At 45.7% G+C, this 25,708-nt stretch overlaps 1 protein-coding gene across 2 annotated transcripts in view; it reads right to left on the reverse strand.

The window, feature by feature from the left end:
* LOC142579865 (KICSTOR complex protein ITFG2-like) overlaps positions 1–25,708 on the reverse strand; it is a 196,717-nt gene that overhangs the window by 102,008 nt on the left and 69,001 nt on the right. The window lies entirely within an intron of this gene.

Below are 25,708 nucleotides of genomic sequence, written 5' to 3' on the forward strand. Positions count from 1 at the left end.
AAGTGTTCCGTGCCCACAATGTGCACCAGCACACAAACCTCCTACTCATGCAGTATGCTGGCCAAAACAGCCAAAGCCTCCGCAGGTAAATAACCTTGCTGCTTCAGCACTGTGCAGTGCAGATAGATAGACGGTAAAAATTAGTATATTTTGCGCACTTCTCACACAATTTTGCAGGTCAGGAACTGAGGAGGCATATGGTGAGCAAGATAAGCTGCTCCAACAACTTCTCAATGTGGCAAGAGAAACCCAGTACAGATATCGACGAAACAAAAAATTTGACATACGGAGCTCTTCAGGTGGAGAAGCGGCACGGATACCCATGTCGGCAGCATGCCTTTACAGAGATGCTGCCGCTGCGGCCTATGCTGCGACTGCGAGCAGCAGCAACCACAGCGGTACCAACCCGGGTGATGCAATACATGCTTTTAGCCTATGACTGTTGCTAATCAACCAGCAAATTAACCTTTGCCCTTCACTATAATTTTCTATGGCTGATATGTTGCATGTTTCAAAACAAGATTTTCACTTGCCATTCACACGACTGCAGGCACTGACAACGCAACACCGTCACTGCTGTCTGAGAATATTGACACGTGCACTTGCTTATGTTTATCGGGCGACCACGTTTCACCGCCTAACAAATGTTATCGCACAGCGCAGGACGGGCTTGCATGTATTGGAAGTTTCTGGAATGATATCGATGGTCCCATCCACTGTCTGTCACCGAACCTTATGTAATCTGATTGCATGTATGCACAATGCGAATAGTGTAGAACATTGTGGAAGACACGCGGATCCCATTGATTACTCTGGAACATTCAACGACTGATGTATAAAAGCCAACGCACTTAACCCAAGGTCAGATTTTGACGATCGCCGACTGTGTTCAACGCTGTTGCCATTCTTTAAGTGTAGCCTGTTCTTGTGGGCACAGGTTCGCCCAATAAAAGTTAGTTTCATCATTCACAGTATTGCTACTGTGTTCTTTATACGTCACTACCACGTGACATCTGGTGGAGGTGCTTTTCATTCATGTACCAGATGCCCCCGACAAGCCATGATCCAATCCGAGACCATAAAGCAACCCGCCAGCTACAACAGCTGCCCTCGGAGCACGGACTTCTACCTGAGAAGACCAATAAGATTGTGGCCAAGTCAACCCAAATGGCAGCCGCAGCATCCCCCATCATTCTGCAACAGCCCAGGGAGCAACCGAATTTCCATGGATCATCGTCTGAAGACCCAGAAACCTGGCTGGAGACCTGTGAACGAATTGCGACTTTCAAAAACTGGGACTCTGACGACAAGCTGCGGCATGTATACTTCACCTCAGAAGACGCCACCAGAACGTGGTTTGAGAACTGGGAGTCGACCCTGACAACATGGGACCTGTTCTGTAGTGGCTTCCTGCGGATTCTTACAGGCGTCGTGTGCAAGGAAAAGGCCGCAGCTATGCTAGAAGCCAGAGTAAAACTACCCAATGAGACCATAGCGATCTTCATCAAGGAGAAGCCAAGCCAAGCCATCAAGGACAAGGCATCGCAGCTGACTGCCATTTTGCCATTACAATTATTGACTATTATAAGTGGCCTAAGGTGGCTTTTGTATGGGATGCGACCACATCTACAGTGAGAAAATTCCTACTTTAACAAGACAGAAGCAAGAGAAGGATATCCACGTGGTATCGTATCCGATCATGGACCACAATTTTCTTCAGCGAATTTTGAAGAATTTCTCACAGAGCACGGTATCATGCATTACAGATCTTCTGTGTATTACCTGCAAGCCAATGGTTTCATTGAAAGATTTAACAGGATATTGAAGTAATATATTCAACTGGCCTTGCTAGAATGCCGTGATATAAGAACAGCGATGCTTGAGTACCTGCAAACATATCGGTGTATGCCTCATGCGACTACTGATGTTGTGCCTGCCGTTATTCTTCTTGGATGCCAGCCTTGAACCAAACTCGACACTGTGGGATTGCCTGACGAATGTTTTAGCATGGACCCTTCAAAGGCACAACAGCAGTTGCGAGAGCGCATCAAAACAAGTAAATGAAGTCGAAGAGTTACACCGATGAAAAGCACGGTGCCAAGGAATCAAACTTCGTCGTTGGTTATTACATGCGGGTTAAATTACCTGTAGTTCATGGGAAGCTTTCTGCACAGTTTTCTGCGTCCAATAAAATTATTGGAAAGCGTGGACCCGCCTTTTACCTCTTGGAAGATGGGTGTGTGTGGAATGCTTCCAAATTAGCGATCGTTCACTGTGAAGCTATCAGCAGAATAAAATTCAGTACCTCTGCTGTCATGAACTGGTCACCGGCATCCAATTATTCGGCTATTGCTGCTGTAAATCATCCATCACAACCTGGCACACCAAGAGTGGATAACTATGAAAATGCACCCCTGGACCCTGAACCATCTGCTGCAGAGCGCACGCCATAAGTTTCATTTAATTTGCCAGGATGCGAAGAGCGCATAAGAAGTGGCCATAACAAGAAGACACTGAAGAAGCTGCAGGACTATGTTAGGCAGTAATGGACAACCTTTCTTTGTGTGTGTAGTTTTGTTTTTTGTTTTCTTTTGTTGTTTTGTTTTGCAAGAGGGAATATGTTATATAAGGCATCGCAGCTGACTGCAGCGCCATTAGAAAGCGTGTGCTTCGAGCCGCCTGAAAGAAGAAAGACGGTAGAATAAATGGTGAGAAATAGGCCAACAAACAGCCACACAATACAAAATGCTCACTGAAGGCTGCCATTGCTGGCTCAATGGCCAACATCTCTAAGGACCACCTGATCCATGCATGCAGCCGTTTCCAAAGCCAAATTGAATCGGTTACTGCTGTGGGTGGCAGATTCATTGAGTAATTGTGGAAATAAACCACAAGAGAAGTATTTCCCAAAGTTTGGTGAAAATATGTCTATTTTTGCTGGAAATATTCTTCTCTGCCACAAACCAACATTGTGTTCTCAAATACCTTGCATACCTGGTACCTTGCAGCTACTACACGGTTCTATCTGAGCAACATTGTGAACCTGTGGTACCACAACCTCAAACCCGACCTATTTACCTGTGCGGGGTTCAAGACCAGCCTCAGAGAGGTGCTTTCGCGACCTGCACTCCGCAAGCTTTGCCCCTAGCAACGTTTGCAAGAACAGGCGCAGCAGAGCGATGAGACATTCACGTTATATCGAGGATGTCGTGGACCTCTGCAAGCACACCGATGCAACAATGGCGCAAAGCGACAAGATAAAGCATATTTTAAAGGAAGTTGACGCTGCCGCCCTTCAGATGCTGTTGGTGAAGAGCCCCAGCACTGTTTCTGAAATAGTGACCCCTCTACCAGAGCTGGGATAAGCTGTGTAAACATTGGTTCGCCACGCGCAATTCACTGGTAGGCTCTCTCCCTGGCTTGAGTGTTGCTGCCAGTCATTCTTCGCTGATGGTGCAGATTAAGCAGTTCATGCATGAAGAGGTGACCCACCAACTTTCATTGGTGCTTCTGACGCAAGAGACGCCTTCCTGTTCATTGATGCCCATGCTGCAGCACATCATCCATTTGTTGTTAAATACACTACATCTAAATAGATAGCATATTTGATTTAATTCTGTGTTATAAAATCGAAAATGACTGTCAACGCCTACATTCGCCTGCATACAGCAGGCATATCGCTGTGGCTCCTTGTGTTCGTGTGGCCATGTGGTGTGTACTGTACTACTGTGTAATATCTGCGTGTACAAATAATGCCATTATGAATATACAGAAGCTTTGAAGGAACTGTACTGCATCTACAAAACAGCACCATATGCTGCCTTCTATGGATTGGCTGCTTCAAAGAGTGTGGTGACATTGTGCCGACTACATATGATGTTGACACAGATAATGCATATTGCGGCCATGTCATATACAGCTCATCTTAGTCGAGTTTATCTCTTCTGGTAAAGACAGTTGCCTGTTTGGCCTTAAGACACCATGTCGAGACACTGCTCACAAGCAATTGCTTGAAAATGCAAAAGTGATGCACGCTGGCTCCGATGATTGATGTAAGGTGCATAGACATTTCCAAATGACTTTGCAAAATAGGGGCACCTTTTGTTGATGAACGAATTACGTTCACGCATTTTGTGCCCCTTTGCATGCAGAGTAGCCTAGTCATTCAGGCAAGGTAATGTCTAATATCATGCAAGCCTAAACATGAAACGTGAATCTAACAAGAAGGCCCGTGCCCACCTGAAGGCAATGTCAGCAATGGTCCATGACTACCTTCAAAGTGACATATTATACATCACAAATGAAATGGCCAATGGTATTTAGTAGATTTTGGTGAATTGAGAAAGCCATTCCACAGCAGTAAAAATTGTCTGTGGAAGAAATAGTGATGGAATGGTGTCTTCTAGCGATTCTCGCGCTGGCGGCTAGGGGCCAGGAACTGCTGGACACATATGAGACCTGAGAAGAAGGTTCCACCCCATCTGGTGCCCGTGTACACCAACCCTAGGAGCTCAATAAAAGTTGATTCTCTCTCTCTCTCTCTCTAGTGATTGTCATTGTTGTGTTGTATAAGCCGGACGCAGCTTCTTTTCGTTTTAGATTGGCAACCTTTGTTAGTGCTCTTTAAGTTGGCAACTGTACATATATTCCATTGGATCATTAAAAGAGAGAGTTCCATCGTGCCCATTGACAGGAGCAGTTTACAGTCTGCATCTTTTTCTATCGTGCACTTTTCCATGCGGCACCTTCTCCGCGATACAACATAAATGGTGATGAAGATTAACTACGAAGGACAGCAGCCATCATGTTCAACTTCAACCTGCCCCCACCGTTCCTTGCTACACCAGACCCTGCAAGCGCGCCCTGGAGACAATGGAAGTAAGCAAGTGCTGATACAACTGTGCACCAGGTCACTGATAAGGCAGCAAAAGCGACTGCTGTTGAGACTTCAGGTGTGTGCCATCGCTGTGGCTCGAATGCACATCGCACCAAGGGGCCAGACTGCCCTGCCAAGAGCACAAGGTGCTTAAAATGCAAGGAGATAGGTCGTTTCACTTCAGTGTGCCAGTCAAAAAGCAAGTACAATTGTCGGGATGATGGCAGAAAAATAAAATCATTGGAAACAACTAATGCGGTTACTGCTCTGGGCCTAGGCACCAATGACACGCCAGGCTATGTATTCTGCAACGATCACTTGCAGCAACAGTATCGCCTCGGCGACAGTATAGCTGTGAGACGTGCGCTGATTGGCTGGTTGAGCACTACATCACGCAAAATCGATAGTATCACTGAGGCGATCATCACACAATATGTCCCCAGAAAAGGGAATTCACGTGGATGTCAGCGTTAACGACGTAAGCTTGCGTTTTCTTGTTGACAGCGGCTCTTCTGTCTCGCTTCTCTACGAGTAAATTTTTCTGAAGCACTTCTCCGGTCCCTCACTCCCTGTTGCTAATGTAATGCTACTGGACTAATCACGTAAGCAAATTCAAGTGAGTGGTTGCTTCCTTACATATGTCGTAAGAACGACATATGTGGTAGAACGCGGCACACTGCTTTTGGGACTTGATGCCATATGGAACCTCCAACTTAGTATTCAAGGCGACACACTCAGCTGCCTTGAGATGAACGGGCAATCCCCAACACAGCTGCCAGCCAGACTGCATGACAAGTTTTCGCATCTCTTCTTCAGGGTAGTAGGCATGGCCAAATGTTTTGTACATCAAATCAAGATTCCCTCGTCGAGCAAACCTGTCATTGCAAAACTAAGTAGGCTGCCATCTGCATTACTAAACAGGGTGTCAGAGGAGTTGAAGTGCCAGAACAGTGCGGCATTATTGAACGTGTTACTACTTGTTACTTACATGTTATTACTTGTTATGAACGTGTTATTTACGACAAGTTAACAAAGCAATTATTATACTAGATGGTTTTCCACTCCCGCACACAGAACTTTTGCATCATTCGGCAGGGGCAACAAGACAGTGCACTCAATGGTGCGGTACTACTTACAATGCAGATTTTCCCAAGGCAGATGTTAAGGCAGTCTGAGCTTACTACTAAGCTATAAAACAGGTGTGATGCAATATCAAATTTAACTTGGAATATTTCAACCATCTGACGAGGCTCTCATTCACAAAACAGAAAAAAGATCCATTATTTGCCGATTGCATACTGGTTCAGCTGAAAACATTGCTTCCTTCTGGCATACCACTATATTTGCCATCACCATTCTAGGTGCCAGTTTTCCTCATTCAAATTAACCAAAGTGAAAATTTCCTGTCTTTTCACTGAATTTTACGGAACTGACAAATTCGTTGGAAATTCCAAGTTTTAAGTTCCAAGTTTTCCAGGTTTTTTCTAATTGCAGCCACCCTTATTTACTAGCCTGCAAACACGTCAAGGACATCCTCAATTATTGTTGCTATCACGTGAGCCCTGCAGGTTTCTATGCCATCAACACAACACTATTTGCTTCCTGTGTAGCCAGCAGAGCCACCTCCTCAGTGTCTACCAATCCAGGCCTCTTGCTAAGCCATGCACAAGGTGTCAGTAATGGGATTTGAGATTCACAGTAAACTCTTGCTTGACTGAACTTCAAGGGCCAACTAGAAATAGTTCACTTAAGTTAAAGTGTACTAAACTGAATATTCACTAGAATACGGAACAGTATACGGTGCAGCAGACGTTGCTTTAAAAGAAAAACCAAGAAAACAACCAGAATCTGCAATACATCCTGCAGGCTGCGAGCCATTAAGAAGGCAAGGAGGCTACAGACAGCGGTTGACACTCTCAGTGACAGCATTTCCAGAATGACGAGAGCCACAGCACCAAGAACCGAGAACATCCTGTATTAGAGACTGCAAAACCTGTCTCAATAACAGCAGCTTGCAGTAAAACATTGCTTTGGAGCGACCAAAAGGAAAAGCACACAATGAATGTCATATGACAAAGAATGGATGCTAGAATGCATCCTACTGATGATGTGGAGCCCCAAGCTCTACAACTATCATCATCATCATCAGCCTGGCTACGCCCACTGCAGGGCTACAGTGCTCTAGAATATGGGTAGTGGGTTCAGGAGCTGGCGCGCTCCATGCGATGCGGTGAGGCGGCGAGTGTCGACAGGTCCCGGGTGTAAGTGGTGGCGCTGTTGTAACGTGGGCTGTAGGCTCGGCGCGCCCATGCGCGCGGCTAACAGTCCCGCCAAGCTGCCTGCAGCTTTTTGTTGCTTTTCGTGCGGTGCATTTTTCCTCTTTGTGAGTTCACGGCGTTAAGACTACGGTCATATCGAATTGTCGACGTCAACGGCATTGTTGTGCTCCCGGTTGCAAAACGGGATACCAGTGCAGGATTCATAAGTTTGTCAACAGCAGTTGGCTTTAAGGTCACACTTTCTGCCGCCCTCGAACTATTGGACTTCCTGAAAACACAGGGCTTAAAGTATTTAATGACATCGCGCTTGAGCCAGGATCCATTGGAGAACTTTTTCGGTATTGTTAGGCAGTCCTGTGGATCTAACGATCACCCTACACCAACCCAATTTTTTATTGTAGTGAATTGTCTTTCGTTTTACAATCTCGCGAGAATAGTGAGATCAGGCAACGCCGACAGCAATGAGCCATTTAGTTCCTTGCTGGACGCATATGATGCCAACACTGCAGAGGAAGACATTGACAAACTCATAGAGTCGGGCAATCTCTCATTGGCTGAAGGCAAACTACGCCAAATATCTCCAGATCACAGCAGTTATGTTATTGAAAACAGCGATGACCGGCTAATACACTATATGGCAGGGTATGTAGCTTGCAAGTTCACTGCACGCAGTGACTGTGTCGAATGCAAGAACTTGCTTCTACAGGCGCCAAATGAGGAAAGCCAGGACAGTGAGTTTACTTCAATTTGTGACAAAGAAGGCTTGTTCTACTCGTCCCGTGTGCTTTTTTTTGACGGTGAGAAGGCTGGAAAACCTTTTCACAACTTTTTTTAGTCAGGAAAAGCTGTGCAGTAACAGCATAGTAGATGTTATGGTGCTGGGCAAATCTCAGATTTCATGTGGTGTAGGGTGCAGCCAGCACTCAGAAGCTCTCACAGCCAGCATTGTCAAGTTTTATGTTTTGACAAGGCTGCATTTTTATCTTAAAGCAATCAATGAGTTGCGAGCAGCTTGCAAGGAAAAAGAAGCTTCATGCTAAGATGGGCAAGTGCTCAGTCGCGCGGCTAAATGTACTGTGCAAACAAGAAAATACGGCATTCCTTTGAGAAATTCAAGAATATGTTTCACACTGTGCATAGTTGGAGCGCTGCATAAAGGAGTGCTTTATTTTATAAAAGTTATTTTGTCTTGTCTTGCATTCATCAGCGTTTATACATCGGCGGCAATTGACCCTTCGTTTTGAAGAAAAAAATGCATGCATCAGAACAACAATTAAAACAGGGGCATGCATACCACACTTAAAATTATCGCATTCACATATAGTTCGTGGTACACACAACAGTCTCTAAATGAAGCATTTTTTTTTAATTCCAATTTCTTGTTGCCCCACCCCTCTACTAAAACACTTCCGATGGCTCAAGCTGGAGTCTGCTCGGCTACGTTTGCCGACAGCTTCGAGTTGGCCGCTGGATAACCCCAACGATCGATAGAATGTTTACTCCTCATCCTTTACTCAGCCTTTTCTATGGGCGGCGATAATACTACTATGTACTAACGTTGAAATATGGGAGCCACACTTGCAAAAGAGCACAATCAATGTTGCGAAGCATTGACGGGGCCACTCGTCGCCCCACCGCGCTATCGGCTGTTGGCTACTACTACATCTAATTCTCTTGATTTACCGACAAAATCTGTGCACAGCTTCACCTATTTGTAGGACCTGTTTTAAAAGACAGAGCCTTGTTTATTTCTCCGACGATTCTATGAACAGCGCGCAGCCGCATTTCATACAGCCCGTGCTCTGGTGGCGCCATCTGGTATCATTGACACAAGCCGCCTCACCGGTGGCCACTCCCTAAACCCACTACCCATATTCTAGAGCACTGTAGCAGGGCAAAGGCCTCTCCCATAGTTCTCCAACTACCCCGGTGATGTGCTAATTGTGGCCATGTTTTCCCTGCAAACTTCTTAATCTCATCTGCCCACTTAACTTTCTGCCGCCCCCTGCTACACTTCCCTTCTCTTGGAATCCAGTCCATAACCCTTAAGGGGGGACTCATTGTGGTGCAACTTGCATTTGACTTTTATACTGTTATGTTCATGGGCGTATAGGACTCTGCTGTGGATTTCTGACCGTATGAAGTGGTTTCTTTTCATTTTCCTACATATTTTTTTATATTGTTTTCGCTGTGAGAAAAGGAGCAGCCGTCACCATTATAAGGTGACTACGTCTCTTTCTTTTATTTTCATTTCAATAAAAAAAGGGGGGGGGGGGTAACTGAAGTGGTCAAAATGGTCAAAATTATCGGTTCTCAGATTTTTTTTTTTTTTTTGCAATCCTCGGACTTCCTTTGAACTCGTGGTGAAATATAACAAAATACATGGTAGAAATCGAGAAAACAGCACTGTCCTAGAGCACCTTCATCGAAAATTGTGAAAAAATCTGGCTTCGGAAGGCGCCGTCACACCGCGGATAGCTCGGCTATCCTATGATGCCAGCGCCGCCATCTTGGCATCCACGTAAAGAGGAGAGATTGGAGCTCGAGATAGCCGCAGCACGGCTGAAAATTTCTCCACTGAGAAATAAAACCAGCAAATGCAAGCGAAGAAGAGGTAAAAGCCGCATAGTGATTGGGCGCAGTAGTCACGAGGGGAACATGGAGCTCTCCTATTGGCTGTTGTACATTTGAATTGACCGTGAAACACACTCGCGTGCATTGGCACAGCAGTGACTTGTGCGCTCCGTTCCTTGTGCTTGACAATCGTGGCAGATGAACTACCCTAACGCGCGTGTTCCATGATGAGCCCCAAAGGAAGCAAGTTCCGAATGGCCCACACGTACGGAAAATGACGAAAGGTGTGGAACAGAAGGCGGAAACTACTCGCAGAAGCGGATGCCGCCGCCCGTGTCGACAATGTACAACTGGCGCACGTGGGTTATCGGGAAAGCGCATCTGCATGCGGTGCTGACGACGCAACTGCATGCGCTGGTGACGAAGTGACCATGGGCTGTGTTGACGACACGACCGCGTGCAGTGGTAATGACGCGACCACGTGCGCTGGTGACGATGCGACCGTGGGCTGTGGTGACGACATGCCCACGTGCGGTGGTGAAGGCACATCCGGGTGTGGTCATGACGACAATGTGACATCGGCGAGAGCAGACGTCGTGTCAAATATTCAGCTGCGGATTTCAGCTCCAATTCTCGCGAATTAAGAGATTGAGCAACGAGAGGAGACAAGAGCGGATGTTTTGAATGCACTGTCATCTACCTCTGCAACAAAGAGGAAATTTCAGCTTTTGAAAGAAGGAGAGTGTGCCGACGATGTGGTACCCGAGTCATCATTTTCTATTGTATATAAACCACTCTTAAACAAGCTGCTCTCTGCAGAAAGCTGCAATCAGTGTGGGAAAGCACCAATTCGTGTTGACACTGGGCCACGTCTTGGGCTTGCGACTAAAATGGAACTGTTGTGTGACGGCTGTGGGGTGATAAGCAAAAGGTGGTCATCCCCAAGATGTGCTGGCACTCAGCAGATCAACCCTTTTGAAGTGAATGTTCGTGCACACAGAGCTGTGCAGTCAGTGGGCAAAAAGCAAGCCACATTGAATGATGTTTTTTCCCACATGGACATTTCCCATCGAGGACTGCATCACAAATCCTATGCAAGGCTGCACCGTAGGCATAGTCACCCTGCCACTGCCTCAGCAGCCATGACAATAGAGTCCGAAAGTGCACAGAAGGTGCGCGAGATCTACAGGGAACTTGGATGCACCCCAGGCAACGTTGATGTGAACTATGATGGCACTTGGATGGCAATGGACCACAAAAGTCACACTGGTGTTGGCTGTGGTATTGAGTTATATCCTGGCCTTGTCTTGGACCACTGTGTCCTCTCCAATTATTGCCATGGATGTTATCTTGGCTCCAAGTCTGGAGACAGTATTTATTCAGAGTGGCATGAGGAACACCGACAACAATGCCAAAAAGACACAGAGGCAAGTGCAGGGCAAATGGAAATAATTGCAGCAAAAACCTTGTTTCAGCGGTCTCTTCGGAAACACCAGCTCCGTTACACAAGTGTCCTTTGTGATGGGCATAGCCACACTTACACTGCCTTCAGTGAAGAGAAGGTGTATGTTTTCATACCCATAGAGAAACAAGAGTGTGTGAATCACGTGAAAAAAAGAATGGGAACTACTTTGCGCAACCTTGTTGAGAAAAACAAGAGCAAGGACCATGAGCTCCGCATTAGCACGAGCAGCACTTCTGCCTATATATAAGCGTTTATCTGCAAGAGAACTCCTTGAAGGATGCCAGCAAGGCAAAACACAGAATGCCATCGAGTCGCTGAACAACGTCGTTTGGTCACTCTAATCAAAAAATCAGTTTGCCTTACTCCTGAGTGTTGAAAGTGCTGTGGCAGATGTAGTTTGCCATTTGAATGCTGGCTATGAAAGAGTACTGCAAACAATTACGTCGCAACTGGGATACAGTCCAGGATCGTGTTCACTGCGGCGAGCTGCTGAAAAGGATGCACGACATATCAAAAAAGCAACAAAGAAACAAGAAACTGCTGTAAAGAAGCGAAAAATTACCTCAAAATGTAAAGAAAATGTGTCCTCACAGGCAAAGGGCTACATTCCAGGTGGGTTTTAGGTGCTCAAAGTAAATATTTTGATGTTTCCAGTAAATAAGTCTTTGAGCTCAGTTTTCTCAGCTTTCATTTTTTGTGCAGTTGCTTTCAGTCATCCCAGTGCCATTTCACAACAAATGAAGACAGAATCATTCTGTCTTTTGCACTTAGATCGTGAAACAATGACGAGTGCAATAAAGCTGTCCATTTTCATCTGCACCCCATAAAAAATTTATAATGTGTTTTTTGCAAAGGTTGTTAGTAAGATAATATGCACAGAAAAGTTTAAAAAATAAACTGTGCTTATTTTGGCATTTAAAAAATAAACGAATAGCTTTATTGCACAGAATGGGCTTTTTTGAACATGCTGGGATGAAACCCTTGACAAGCTTATGTGTAATTAACCCTTTCGGCCCTGGTGTCCTAAATATAGGACACATAGCAAAACACGCGACATGAGGCTAGAAACCAACCAAAACTACCGAAACAAGAACCGAAACAGAACTTGGGACATCGCTGTTGACATGGGCATCAATGCCGATGTTGTTGTGGCGTTTGCAACGACTGGAGACAACGATGAAAATGGCGGACGGCGCGGGCGACGGCAGTGAAGGTTTTGCGATTGGTTTACTCAACGACTAATTTGCATGCTGCCCCTGAGAATTATATACGTTCTTTTTAAGACCTTCGAGATGCTAAAATCATAGAGCAGCTTCTACATTGGGCTGTATGTCGGTCACAAGAGGCCACGAATGTCGTGTCCTATATAAAGGACACCAGGGCTCAAGGGTTAGCGATCAGCAGGAGGTTTCACTGCGGGGCGTTCGGTGTTTACTTTTACGGGAGCAATAATTTCGCGTTGTTTTTTATGTAGGTGCGACAATACCTACTGCGTTGTTCTACTCGGCAAGGAGATTGCCTCGCTCAAGAAGGCCACGTCTCGAAGATCCGGATATTATCTTTGCTGCACTGGGCAACGGCGATATATCGGACATCGACGATGACGAAGAAGAGGTAGACGAAGCAGGTGAGCTAGACGATGCAGTGGACGGCGACTGGGACAACCAGCAGGAGCTATCTGACTCGTCTGACGAGGAAGAGCCGGATAAAGAGAGCGCTCGAGAGTATGGCTCCTGGTGCAGGAAACCATTTGAAAAGCCAGCTGCTGAATTCAAGCCGGTAGCTGACGAGAATGAAAGCTATCGCGATCCTCTTCTCACGCCTTACGAGTATTTTTCAAAGTATGTGCCCAAAAGCGTGTTTATTGAGTTAGCCGACAAGACCAACACATACTCAGTTTTCCAAGATGGAAAATCAGTGCTGACAAATGAAGAAGAAACCAGAAAACTTATTGCACTTCATTTGACAATGGGTGTTCTGCGCTATCCATGGCTGCGCATGTATTGGAAGCCTTCAATGAAAACAGAACTTTTGGCATCTGTAAACATGTGCAGGAATCGCTTTGAAAAGCTCAGGAACTGTCTTCATATTGTAGATGTAAATGGAGATCACAACAATAATGACCGCTTGTGGAAAGTGAGGCCACTTCTGAATTCATTTCAAGAAAGATGCCATAATCTTCCTTTGGAGGAGCGCCTATGCATTGATGAACAGATCATTCCGTTCAAAGGGAAGCTTGATATCAAGCAATACATCAAAGGCAAGCCAAACCCCTGGGGCGTCAAAGTGTTCATGTTGTGTGGTGCGTCGGGAATAATTTATGATTTTCTCGTTTACCAAGGCTCCACAACAGAACTTAGCTCAGAAATCAAGAAAACGTTCGGAGTAACAGGCGCCTTTGTTCTCCATTTAGCATCCAGGATACCTGATGGCATCGGGCACAAGTTGTTTTTTGATAACTATTTCACCTCCCTGCCTGTGCTCCGTGTGCTGCTTGAGAAAACAATTTATGCTGCTGGCACTATTCGCCAGAACAGAACTAACAATAATAATAATATTTGGGGTTTTACGTGCCAAAACCACTTTCTGATTATGAGGCACGCCGTAGTGGAGGGCTCCGGAAATTTTGACCACCTGGGGTTCTTTAACGTGCACCTAAATCTAAGCACACGGGTGTTTTCGCATTTCGCCCCCATCGAAATGCGGCCGCCGTGGCCGGGATTCGATCCCGCGACCTCGTGCTCAGCAGCCCAACACCATAGCCATTGAGCAACCACGGCGGGTGCCAGAACAGAACTGAAAAATGCCCTTTGAAGACGAAAAAACAACTGAAAAAAGAAGGAAGAGGGTCATCAGACTACCTCGTCAGCAGCGACGGAAAAATTGTGATCACACGATGGATGGACAATCGAGCAGTAAACCTGGCATCGAATTTTGTTGGCGTTGATGATCTAGGCGATGTGACAAGGTGGAGCAAAGCAGACGGGGCTTTCATAAATGTGAAACGCCCAGCAGTTGTGCAGCAGTACAACGAAAGCATGGGGGGAGTAGACAAGACAGATTTTTTGGTGTCCCTCTACAGGACCTCAATTCGATCGAAGAAATGGACACTGCGTGTAATAACGCACTTTTTCAATTTGTGCGTCACAAACTCGTGGTTGGAATACAGGCGCCATGCCGAGCACCAAAAAATCAAGATGAAGGATCAAATGGATTTACTAGAGTTCACTCTGAATGTAATAGAGAGCTTGGCAAAAGCTTGCTCTGCCGGGCTGCCACGGAAGCGCGGACGGCCATTTTCCTCTCCACTTCAGCCGCTGAAGAGGCCGAACTTGATTGAAGTGAGGCCAATCCAAGACATTCGGTACGACCAAACTGGTCACTGGCCTTCAGTAGAGGAAGAGCAGCAGCGATGCAAGCTTGAAGGATGCAAAGGCAAGCCCAAGGTGAAGTGCCAAAAGTGCAATGTGCACCTTTGCTTATCTGCAGCAAAGAACTGCTTTCGAGCCTTCCATACGCAATAGCCTAGGCCTTTGCTAGAAAAAGCTCCAAACAACTGTTTCTGTTTGAAAATAAACTTCAGATTGCAACTTTGTGTTTTGATTTATGACAACCTCCAAGCCCTGATGTCCTATATATAGGACATGATCCAATCTCGAACACCAATGAGTCCAAAAGGTAATATTTGATTGTAACATGCTTTTTGTTGGATAATTAGAGTACTTAAGGCAAAAAAAAAAATTTTCCGCGCCATAAAAATAATTCAGGGCTGAAAGGGTTAATTCATTAATTTGGGGATGACCATTAGAGGATGTCAAGTGTTGTAACTCAAAAACTATAATAGATAGCTCAAAACTGATTTCAGTTATGATATCAGCACAACAAATCACACCTGCATGCCAAATTTCGTCAATTTGTTCCCATAAATAAAAAAAGTTTTCATTGCCACGTCCCCCCCTTAATGACCATCAGTTATCTTCCCTCCTTATTACATGTTCTGCCCATGCCCCCCCCCCCCATTTCTTTTTCTTGATTTCAACTAAGATGTCATTAACTCACATTTGTTCCCTCACCCAATCTGCCTTTTCGGTCTGTTTATGGTGCTTCCGGGAAGAAGCACCATAAGAAAGTGCATGTCCCACTACATGGCTGCATTTGGTTTTAATGCAAAAATGCTTGAAACACTAGAGAAGAAAACTTCTGTGATGGGCCCCTTTAAGTGCCATGGAGGTTTAGTAATAGATAAATTAAAGCTGTCTGAACACCTTTCTGATGACACTGCTGGCAAAGTGAACGGCTTCGTTGACTTGCTCCTTTATACATTGCCAGAAAAAAAGCCCCTGCTACGCAACCATGACCTGGTTGTCATGCCTGTGCCCCTGGTAGGAAGCTGTAGCCAGATCCTTGGAGCATTTGTCACGCATACCAATATCAGAGGAGAGCTGCTGGCAAAAATCATTCTTGGGGGGACAATCTTGGCTGAGAATGCAGGACTGTGTTGATCATGTAACCTGCGATGCCGTACCGTGGAACCAGAAAAGGTGGCGAAAAATGAGTGTGTGAGCAAACAGAAATACTTGCAAAGAGGAAACACCCATTGGATGACCAGAGATACCTATATTTCCTGCGTGACTTACGTGACCTGGTAAATGTTCGCAACAGACTTCCGACTGCAAACTTTCACACACCAGATGGAATGGTAACTCAGATTTTTCATAAATGCAGTCGAACCTCGATATAATGAACCTCAATTTAACAAAATGCTCGAAATAACGCACCTCTTATTTTTCCCAATCTCTGCCCCATTGAAAACCATGTTTTTTTTTTTTTGCAATTTAATGAGGTCACTTTATACTGTACTTCCCATTTAACGAAGTCCTTGCACATTGCACGCACGTACCAGGAGCCTCCTTGACAGGCAGACGAAAACTTTAGCTGGGCATATAGCGATCTGAATGCGCCCTTTAATGCTCAAATTTTCCCAGCGCGCTTCAATACATGGAGTAGAACGTGCCGCTACGTCATCTATCGTGTATGTATGAAACCCGCAGCGGACGCACTCCTGTAGTGCTAGCCGGAGTGCTTCAGAAATTCTAAAACGCGTCATGCTATGACGTCACCGGCCTGTTGGAATGGGAAAGTGCCAACCGGAAGTAAGTTTACGAACAGCAGTCGTTGGGTACGTTTTCTCAGTTGCTTATTTGATCTCGTTGGGCCTAGGTCGTCGTCCTATTCACGATGAGTGGTGCACCTCGCAAGAGAAAAGTTTTGAACCTTGATGTGAAGGCCAAAATTATCACCGAAGTGATGAGCGGCGAAAAGAAGGCGGCTGTTGCTGAAAGGTATGGAATTTCATCGAGCTCACTTTCAACAATTTTGAAACTGAAGGACAGTATTATGAGTGCTGTCAGTGCTGGTGGTTCAGGCCAACAAAGAAAGAAGGTAAAGGAAGCAGCTTACGTCGACGTAGAAAAAGCTCTTTTCTCATGGTTCCTCGACATGCGCGCAACAAACATGCCGTTGAGCGGGGCCATTCTTCAACAAAAGGCCCTTAACTTTGCTTGTATTCTTGGGCACAACGACTTCAAAGCCAGCAGCGGGTGGCTGCAACGATTCAAGGAACGGCATAGTATTGTTGGGAAGGTGGCCAGGTTGGGAAGGTGTTGGGAAGGTCGAGAATCAGCCTAGGCGAACTCAATTGGAGCAGTGGACTGGTTGCGTAATTGTGTTCCCGACATTCTATCACGTTACAATGTCTCCGACATATAAATTGCCGACGAGACCGCATTTTTCTACCGGCTGTTGCCAAGGAAGACGTTGGCTTTGAGAAATGAAAAGTGCCATGGTGGAAAACACAGTAAACAGTGTCTCACTGTTCTGTTGTGCGTGAACATGAATGGCAGCGATAAGCGTGTGCCATTCGTAATTGGCACAAGCGAGAAGCCACGTTTCTTCAGCGGAAAAAGGAGCATGCCAGTCAAGTACGCCGCAAAAACAAAGGCGTGGATGACAAGGGATTTGTTCAGCAACTGGCTGAAGGATCTGGATGTTGAAATGCGCAAAAGGGGTTGAAACATTTCCCTCCTTCTGGACAATTGCTCCGCACATCATGTTCAAGATTGTGCGCTTTCTAACATTGAGCTTGAATATTTTCCTGCCAACTGCACCTCCCTGATACAACCACTCAACCAGGGAATAATAAACAGCACCAAGTGTGCATACCACAAGCGGGTCATCGAAAGGCTTCTGCTGAACACCGAGCTCCGCAGAGAGACGAAAATCGACGTGTTCATGGCCTTGGAGATGTTTTCGCGGTCGTGGGAGGTAACAAATAGGGAGATCGTAGCCAAGTGCTTCAGAAAGGCGGGATTCAAGGAGAGCGTTTCTTCGAATGAAGAAGCGGAGTGCAGAGCAAATGAAGGTGATGAAAGTATGGCGCACACAACAGATGTCATTGACTCGTGGCAGCTGCCCTGCAATCAGGGAGGTGCTCCAAGCGACGTGACACTCGAGGACTTTGTCTTCAGCGATGCTTGCGCTGTGACAACTGAAGAGCTGGACGATGACGCAATAATCCAGAGCGTCACAGATACAGAAATGCAGGACGACTCAGACGAACTCCAGGCAGCAAGCAGCATAGCTACACCAAAGCAAGTCATGGATGCGCTTGCTCTTGCGGGCACGCACTCGCAAAAGCAAGCCTTAGCAGCCCTGTCAACCTACGAGCACCGTATAACCCCAACGCTTATTAAAAAGCGGCAGATGAAGCTGACGGAGTTCTTCGCTTCCACCCGAGTTGCATAGAATTGCTCTGCGGGAAGTTAAATACTAAATAAAATACTCCAGCATTCATGAATCAATGTCGTCATTGCTTTACTGAGCGCAGTATCATCCGATGGCTGTGAGCGTTAAGCGATCTAATGGTAAGTGGTGGCCTCATGGATCCACCAAGTTAATACTACTTCCAATTTTCTTCGAAAGAATAGTCAAGTTGATAGCTCTGGTATGTGCATAATTTTTCTTTCTTTGCACCACGGGTGGCCATGTCTTCGTGAAAGGAAACTTTTTTTTTTTTTTTAGTGATGACAAATCATGATGATGATGGCACTGATGGCCACATCTAGTGGCAGCTATGAGCACTAGGCGCAGCACCTGCTCTTCACCATACGCGTAATTGAGAAAAATGCGTTCGTACCCGCTGGCTGTCGGGCATCACGCTCTTGGTTGTGTTATTAGTTCCAGGGTTTATTGGTTATCTTTCTAATTTTGCTATCTACAAGGTGCCATACGCTAGGAGTGTTCCAAGAACCTGCATCTTTATTTGGACTGCTGAAACATGCGAACCTCGACTTAACGAAACTCGCAATTTAACGAAATTTTCGGCTGCAAATTAGACTTCGTTATACCGAGGTTCGACTGTACATTGCAAATGATCTAGTAGTGTCTCGTAAAGTACCTGTCGTCAAGTTATCAATTGGTAATGGACCTAAAGCACCTGATGCTCAAGGAATTAGTAGAGGTAACAGTTAATCACTGCCGTAATGTTAAATATTAAGCTTGTTGTTCTTGCAATATATATTTCACCCAATGCAACCATAACATAAGGAATCCTGTATAAAGCATTCTATAAAACTAGCAACTATGCCCTTATATTTTGTCAAAGAAAGCTTTCAGTAACACAGATCTGCAGCTAGCTTGTGCCTCGTAGATGTATCATGCAGAAATGGCAAATATTTTTTTCAGTCATTAGTAAAAAATTCATGCATATCAACATTATATAGCTACTAGTACATATAGTAAACCCTCGTTAACTCGAACTCACATATCTCGAAATATCGGTTAAGTCGAAAGTTTTCCACACTGCGCCTTCCCGACCCATAGGTGTTATGTATTTGCTCCCGTTTATCTCGAAGCATGTTTCAGGCGTAATACGGATATCTCGAAATTTTGACCAGGACGGCTGAAGGCAAAGGCCATTACCGAAAGGTGATACAGGCTCCGAGCGAGCGCTTGGTTCCTACTAAGTGCCGAATGCGGTCACCAACTAAGGGTGAATACAAAATTCCCATGGACGCAGCTGTTTTCCGTCAACCGCGTCAAGTAACCTTGGAAGCAGTCACGTGGTGTGCGCCGCTTGCAAGCGGGGGTTCATGGGTTTTATCGGGTAGTCGCTCCGGCAGGCTCCAGTGCACCGCATTTCGCACGTGCAAGCGCTCTTAGGTGATTGTGCATGTGCGGTTCTGTTAGTTCTGTTTCATCGCGCTATGCGCACGACGCGCTGACTGTGAATTTTGTGTGTGTGTGTGTGTGTGTGGTCAACAGACGACGACGATGTCCCACCCCAAGCAGCGTAAATCTCTGACACTGGAGAAAAAAGTCGCGTTAATCAAGGAAGTGGAGAAAGCAGGAAGGCCCAAAACAAGCATCGCCAAAGAATTCGGCATCCCCTTGTCAACGCTTTCGACAGTTCTAAAATATCGGCAGAAGGTCTTGGATGGCTTCGAGCAAAGCTTTTCCACCAAGCGGATGTGGATTCGGGCCTCGAAATTCCCGGATGTCGAAGCAGCACTCATGTTGTGGCTCCAGGATGTCAGGGCAGCCAACCTTCCCGTGACAACCCGAATGATAATGGAGAAGGCAGACGCCAATAAAACGGCCTGGATGACTACAGCGCTCTTTGAAGAGTATGTACGTGCTCTTGACCGCAAAATGGCAAGGGACGGCCAGAAAGTGTCGTTCGTTGTGGACAACTGCCCCGGCCACGAAAAACTCAACAACTTGGAGGCAGTCACGCTGGAGTTCCTGCCAGCTAATATGATGTCCGTGCTCCAGCCGATGGACCAAGGAGTCATTCAGGTTGCTCGCAAGTACTACAGGAAGAGCCTCCTGCACCGAATTTCGTGTTCTTACGACAGTGGCAAGAAGTATGAAATAGATTTGCTGGGTGCAGTCCACCTGATTGCCGAAGCCTGGCGACAAGTACGTCCATTGACGATTGCCAATTGTTTCACGCACGCAGGATTTTCGCGCGCCGAGAAATCGCTCGAGCCAAACACTGATGAGTTCAGTGATTGCAATGAACTTTGCGACAAAGTTCGCAAAGCTGCGCCAGCGATTCCGAAGACGGCAAAATCACTTTTGAAGAGTACGCGCTCTACAAGTCGGACGTGCCGTGCCCGTTACCAGAATGTTGTCCAACGCCGACATTGTTGAAATGGCAGTGAACGACGGTGAACGACGGTGATCACGCTGACGAAGGACAACCTAGAGAAGTGCCGACAACTGCAGAAACAAGAAACTTGCTCCGCAACAAAGCTGAATGCAGCGGCGACGAACAACGGCTCATGCAGTGAGTTCAGCAGCTCGAGAACGCTTTTCTCGCGCCAAATGCCAATGCAAAGCAGGCAAGCATCACTCAGTTCTTGTTTCCAAAATAATAAAATTCAGTTTCTCCTGGGAATTCTGCATTTATTGCGAAAGCTCCCCTCTTGCTGTGGAGCGTTTGTTAGCAGTGCTGGTTGTTACTGGCTCTTTCAGTGACCCGGTCACTGAAATCTTCGGCATTTTGCTTAACTCGAAACTCCGCTTATCTCGAAATTTTTCCCGGATTTTACAACTTCAAGTTAACGAGGGTTTACTGTAAATAAATCAGCTGTTCTGATGCATAATTTTTTTCCGGTCTCATGCGCAGGTCTAGCACACTTCTATGACTTCTGTGCAGCTCATGATCAGCAGAACCTGAACAGTAATTATTATCGGATATTGAAGGGGCTTGTTCTGAGCTACAGGCAAATTCAGTGCTCAGGTTCCAATTCAGTCATTCTTACATATTAATTCCAGGATTTGATTTTCCAATTCTATTTTGGTCAAGGCTGCAGGCTATCATAAATCAAGATATTTTTATCAGTCATAAAATATAGCTCAAAGTTTTGGCGTTTTCTATATTGCTTAGCTTATTGCGTGTGTGTGTGTGTATATATATACATATATATATATATTGCGTATATAGACTGTTCTTGTTAGGCCCGTTATAGTCCAAAGCAACGATTATAGATACTTTAGTTTCAAACTCCTCCTTTCAAGCCGGGCGCTACCTGCTCTTAGGAACTGTGTGAACTTAGGAACACGTGGCAGAGGCTGTCGTGAACGCAGCGGTCCGCAACAAGTGGGTCTATTTTCTGAAGACGGCCGGGGAAAAGGCAGCCGTGAAGGAAGGTTTCCTTCGGCATGGTGCTATTCCCGGCATCATTGGATGCGTGGATAGCGGTCTCATAGCCATTATCGCACCCAAGGGTGAGCGCAAGGCTGTGTTCAAGGGCTGCAAGAGAAACTACGCCCTCAACTGCATGTTCGTAAGTAAACCTCACGTTTTCTGGTGCCGATTCTTTTTGACAGTAATGTTCATGTTGCTCTTGTCAACGGGCACTTTCTCTGTTCACATTTTACGTCAGATCTGCGACGGGGACATGAAGATCCTGGCCATGGACCCTATGTGACCGGGGTTGGACTACGACTTGTTCGTCTGGCGGACGACATGGCTGCACCGGCGGTTCCAAGCGAGGCGCAATGTGAATCCCGGGGAATACCTCCTCAGAGGGACAACATTTTTTGCCGCAGTCCCACTTCAGTAGTAAACAGAACACCGTGTCCACTCCAACGCAAATTTAACTAAATTACAAGCACATGAGTAAGTGCCAGGAGTAGAAAAAAATGAAAACACATACTGCCACCATTGGCAATGTTAGAAGTTTTAAGTTACAAGCATGTTATCAATTGCCTGCCAGAATCAGACGAAAGCAGCACGTATTAGTGCTGCTACTGCACCCAGTGCCTGCCAGAAGCAAAAGAAATGAACCCACATTAGGGCTGCTACTGCATCATTGACAGCACCAAGAGGTGCGAAATATCCGTTTCCACTGTCTTCAGCGACACCACACCCTCGTCTACAAGCTGGAACGTGCAGCCAACCTTGTCGCGGCATGTGCTGTGGTGCACAACCTTCGCCTTTCTGAGGGCGACATAGAATCGGACGATGACAGGGATGAGGACAGCAGCAGCGGCGCTAGTAGTGAGCTCGATAGTAACGGCGACCCCATTCCACAGAGTCTGCCCCGAAACATGGGGTCTAGAATGCACTATTTGAGAGGGCGGGCTGTTCGAGACACTGTTATTGGCATGTTCGGCACAACCCGTGCACAGCATGTGCGTTACTTGAGGAGTGTGTGGCGGCAGCTGTGACGTCAACAGCAGCGCTAGCATCACTAGGTGCATACACACAGCTGTAGTGTCAGCAAGATGCAGTGGTCTAACAGATGCTAAATAATTGCATTGTGCACTTAATGCTGTGAAATAGCTGACACACTTTCCATACTCAGTTGTAGTAGATGTCTGCGTAATGCAAAGCATTCATGACTGGTTGAGAAATGTAAAAGGTGTATTAGTGAAGGGTTATGTAAAGCGTACATTTACAATATGTGAAACAGTATCTTTAGCGGTGACATATTAAGATTGAAAGCAAGCTAAAAATAGGTGTGTTTTCAAAGTGTCTGCCATCATTTGCTTGTTGCTGCTGTTGTCACCGTATCGGAGAGGGGTATCTTGTCCCCTTGCGAATTGATGGACATAAGCGCCTGTCTCCTCGCTTTCTAATTGCGCAGAGAAGCTCACAAAATCCAAAATGCACAGTGCACGTCGCACCTTCCGCTTCATTGAATGTGCTGTTACACGCGTGCCTTCTAGGTCTTCTACCATTCTGTCTCTCAACAACTGCAATGTTCCTTTCTAGTGACGAAAATGCCATCCAACTGGTCATCCGACATGTCAAATTGTTCGGTGAATGCTGAAACTTTAAAACCTCAAATTAATGAAATTCGTGATTAAAGAAAGTTTTTTGCTGCAAGTACAACTTTGTTATATTGAGGTTGGACTGTACAAAAGAGTCTGGAAGAAGAAATCAAGCAGTGCATCTGCCAAGTAACGTTTTGAGGGTTAAGTTTTCGCAGTGCTGCTTTTATTTTACCCATGGTTTTGTATGCCAGTGCATAGTTCAGCTAACACCTAACTTTTGTGTTGCACGTTATACAGCGTATGCATTTTAAGAACATCTTATTCACAATGTGCACATAAAATGAGTAACAAACTGCCTGTTTCCACGTTTAAGGAGACCCTGAAATATTTCATACTAAAGCACTAAAAAAGTCTGAGCATGCACAGCTAGCAAGTGTCAGCTTCAGAGAATAGCTTGTTCCAGTAATGTATCCTTGCCAATCATTAAATTTACAGGAACTTGTACCGCTGTCGTATGCAGTCATGCTTTCTGCAAGCCATTGTGAAACAGTGACAAGTTTTGCTTCTGGTAGCTGTTTGCACTGGGATATGTGCAAGTGCATAAAAAGCAAGCAAAGAGCAGAAACTTCCTTTCTCTGTTCTTGCCACAAGATACAAAGTTTTGCTTGTGCGAAAGCACCAGCTCTACTTGTGTACTAAAATTCTGGTGCCACTTGCACTTGACCTTTTAGAGACCTGCAGCACTTCATGGAACAGCAGCATGTTATCAGCCCTGTTGCGAAACAGGCATAGGGATGCAGAATGGTGCCAGATGACAGGGAGAGGTGAGCGTGGTCATATATGTGGCAGCTCTTATGTTGTGTGTTGCATCCTGCATGCTGCCTGGACTGTGTTCTGCCCTACTCGGGAACAGCAGCTATTACAGAACTATTTGCACTTGTGATCCCGTGTGCTAGTTTAGCATGCCACGTGGCTTTAGAAGGTACAATCAGGTAAGCCTACACTGCATTCGGCTAAATGTCACAAGTAATCAACATTTTTTATTTAACATAAAATGGATATGGTCACTACAGGTGCCATGCGTGCAACGTACACGAAGATGTAGCCCATTTAATCTGCAATTACAGGCTATTTGCTTTAGAAAACAATGCCTCAATGTCCACACTGAACATTAATCAGAGACTGTCACCTCTTCAGCTATAACATTCTTGGCCCATGGACAAACACTGCCTGATAGTCAATTCCAATGGCAAATTCGAAGTGGCCGACGAACTCTGTGCTGGAGCACTCCATTACGGCAGAGGGCAGCAGAGTGAAATCTGTGACTGAAACACAGACACTCCTGCCAGAGCAATTGCCAGGGGGCAATAGCGCACATCCGCTTCCGGAAGTGTTCAGCATTCCTCGCGTTTAGTGCCGTTTCCGGCTTGCACTCACGCGCTATTGTGTTTAAAGCTTTACAATTCCTTTTAGCCTCCTAATGTAAGCCTGCTTCTCTCGTCAATGGTGGACCCGGGAAGAGCCGACACTGAAGGTGACTGGATTTAGCTCTCGTAAAAAACTTTCTCACAGGCACCCTGCCGTGCGTGTGTTCATGCAATGTTTCACATTGAGTTCGGCTGCAGTGTGTGAGGTTCATGTAATGGTGACACGGATACCTAGTCTCGCTTTTATGTCGCTGTTACGTCATTTGCTGAATGATAGTTTGCAATGCCGCACGGCATTGTATTTTCTTTCTCTGAACTAGAAAGAAAATACAGAGAATCATACCTTATCTATAAGTTCAAGACATTGCAACCAATAGGCATAGACGTTTCTAAGGGAGCTTTAGAATCTATTTGCATGCTAAATTTCAAGCTATAGGCAACAACGTGTAGTTTGGTTTCTTAGCGTTTCCTTTTTTTTCTTTTTTTCCCTTCTTTATGTTTTCCCCCCTTTATTTATTTGTACCGTTTCAGTATTTTCCCTTTTCTTTTCTTTCTTTTATCTTTTTTATTTTTTACGAGCACCAGTTTCTGCCGCTCCTTCTATTATCTCTTTCAGAGACGTGATAGCCTATGACCACCAGTGAAACAGGTAATAGAGGGCTGCTGTGCATGCCGTTGACATGCCGGCTGACACGGTGGCATTGACATGGGATTGACAGATGGTCGGGTCCCTGGCCTTGTGCACGGCACTCCTTTATTCTCAATTCTACACACTAACACACCTTGGCTTGTTGCCGCACCCACCTACTATATATACTGTGGCGAGGAAAGCATATGTCGCCTTGAAGAAGACAAGTCCACTTGTCGAAACGTTGGCTCCTGCTTTCACCTTGTTCTCACGTTTTGCTTATCGTTCAGAAATGTGAATAACTCAAGTGCTCACCCACAGGTTACCATGAAAAACTTTTGGACGTTGTGCTCATGAAGTTTCTCCATCCCCTTTTTGTGAACTTCGTGAAAAGTACAACTCACATACACAACTTTGCGAAAGATTTCCATGCCAAACCACTGTCTCTAAAAGTGCTCAGGCATTGAGCGCAAAATCAAATAAAAAAGCTTGCATTACATCCTGCATACAGTGTTTGTATTAAAAATTTGATGTGTGTAAACTTTTTAAATGTACAATCATAGTCTAATGCCATGAAGACATTTCTAGACCGCCACCAACGCGCGTGCATAGGCCACATCGTCTGCTGTTATTATGGGATAGGGGCAGCGTCTGGCGGCAAGCTCTGGAACT

Source organism: Dermacentor variabilis, chromosome 4 (genome assembly GCF_050947875.1).
Source record: "Dermacentor variabilis isolate Ectoservices chromosome 4, ASM5094787v1, whole genome shotgun sequence".
Taxonomy (NCBI): Eukaryota; Metazoa; Arthropoda; class Arachnida; order Ixodida; family Ixodidae; genus Dermacentor; species Dermacentor variabilis.